This window comes from Peromyscus eremicus, chromosome 5 (assembly GCF_949786415.1).
Source record: "Peromyscus eremicus chromosome 5, PerEre_H2_v1, whole genome shotgun sequence".
Taxonomy (NCBI): domain Eukaryota; kingdom Metazoa; phylum Chordata; class Mammalia; order Rodentia; family Cricetidae; genus Peromyscus; species Peromyscus eremicus.
The window spans coordinates 83,971,469-83,973,305 of NC_081420.1; the positions used below are offsets into that span (position 1 = coordinate 83,971,469).

The 1,837-nt window shown below is 46.5% G+C and overlaps 1 protein-coding gene across 2 annotated transcripts in view; it reads right to left on the reverse strand.

The window, feature by feature from the left end:
* The window catches only part of Urb2 (URB2 ribosome biogenesis homolog), a 38,128-nt gene extending 36,523 nt beyond the window's left edge, over positions 1 to 1,605 (reverse strand). Inside the window, exons 1-2 of one of the 2 annotated variants that reach the window (XM_059263833.1) lie at positions 1,523 to 1,605; positions 1,216 to 1,292 (exon numbers count right to left, since the gene is read on the reverse strand). The gene's annotated coding sequence lies outside the window, so the exon portion shown is untranslated. Of the gene's footprint in view, positions 1 to 1,215; positions 1,293 to 1,329 lie in introns of both variants that reach the window. The other variant, XM_059263832.1, reaches the window with a different exon arrangement.
* Between the last annotated feature and the right edge of the window lie 232 nt (positions 1,606 to 1,837).

Sequence of the window (1,837 nt, forward strand, 5' to 3'; positions counted from 1 at the left end):
TGCTGTGATTACACATCACACACTTAGAATATATAGGAATTCAATAAGGCAAAATCAAAATGTGTAAATTACTCACAGAATGATAGTCACCATACATGACTGAAGATTGAAAGAAGTTTCAGTACATATCTTCTAAAATGTATTGTGTATCAGGATTTGCTTTATTAAGTAAGCAAATAAAAAAGCGATACAGTACTTGAAGAAAGTAATGTTTCTTCAGGGGAAAAAGAAATCAAGTGTTGTGGCTAAGGAAATGGTTCAGCAGTTAAGAGCACTTGTTATTTTTATAGAGGACCTGAGTTCAATTCCTAGCACCCACAAGGCAGCTCACAACTGTCTATAACTCAATTTCCAGGGAATTCTGCATCTTCTAACCTCCCCAGGCACCTGCACACATAAGAAAGAAAGAAAAGAGAGAGAGAAAGAAAGAAAGAAAGAAAGCATTAATTTCAATAGAAATGCTAATATAACAGGTATAGTATTATTTCTAATATAACAGGTAACTTCTTACACACGCAGAGCTACATTAGACTACAAAACATATACACGATTTAAAAAAAAACAAAAACAAAAAACTGGGGGTTGGGGATTTAACTCAGTGGTAGAGCGCTTGCCTAGCAAGAGCAAGGCCCTGGGTTCGGTCCTCAGCTCCGGGGGGAGGGGGGAACACGGACTGTAATAATAAAATCCTAAGTAACAAAGGGAAAGCATATACATTAACAACTTACAATTACTATGAAACCCAGACAAAGTTTTTGAGTTTCTTAAAAGTCATAAAAATTTGTCATTTTCATTAAACAAAGTAGCTCAAAAAAATATAAACATTCACCACCCTGCTGTGTCAAGGCACGGAGAATGTGCGATGCGGAGACCTTACTGCCTGCCTTCAGAACGGAGAAGCATCCCCGCCTGCTGTCGCCCTCAAAACTCCCGCTTACGGAGCTAGGGCAGCGGTTTCTCAACTTGTGGGTCCCGACCCCCATAGGCTCGCATATCGGATATTTACATTATCGTAACAGTAGGGAAATTATAGTTAAGAAGTATCAATGAAATAACTTTATGGGGGGGGGGTCATTACAACACGAGGAACTGTATAAAAGGGTCGCCTTAGGAAGGCTGAGACCCACCGCTCTGGAGCCTGGAGCGATGGCTCAGTGGTTAAGATAGATGACTTACTGCTTTTCCAGAGAAGCGAGGTTCGACTCCCACAATCACCTGGAACTCCAGTTCTAGACCTGACGCCCTCTTCGAGCCTCTGCAGGGGTGCATAGATACGTACAGGCAAAACAGTCCTACAAATAAAAATGTTTGAAGGTTTTAGATTGATACCTTCAAATCCTACTGCCTCGGATCGGGGTTCTCTGGCTGTCAAGTCGGGCTCCCCAAGTTCTAAGAGCCCGTAGATCGGGGCTCTCCAAAGTGGGTCCTCAGGTCAGGGTTCTCTCAAGTGGAGCTCCTTCAGATCCGAGCTCTCCTCTTAAGCAGGGCTCCCCCAGTTGGGAGAACCCTCAGGAGGAATTACCTCAGACTGGGGATCCCTCGGATGGCAGGAAATCCCTCAGGCAGGGCTTCCTCAGATCCAGTCTCTCCCGCGGGGTCCCCCCCCGGGGTCCCCCCCCCCCCGAGTTGGGGCTGGTGTCTGGATCGGCCAAAGTGCCGCTTCAAGGCAAACAAACAAAAAAAAAAAACCCAACACCAAACTCCACCGGGCGTTCACCTGGGACCTCCACAGCAACTAGCCACACGTGAGGGAGGCGCTTCCGGCAGACGTTGACGCCAACGGCTCGGGGCGGGGAGGGGCGTCACGCAGACATCGCTAGCGGAGCGCCGAGTGCGC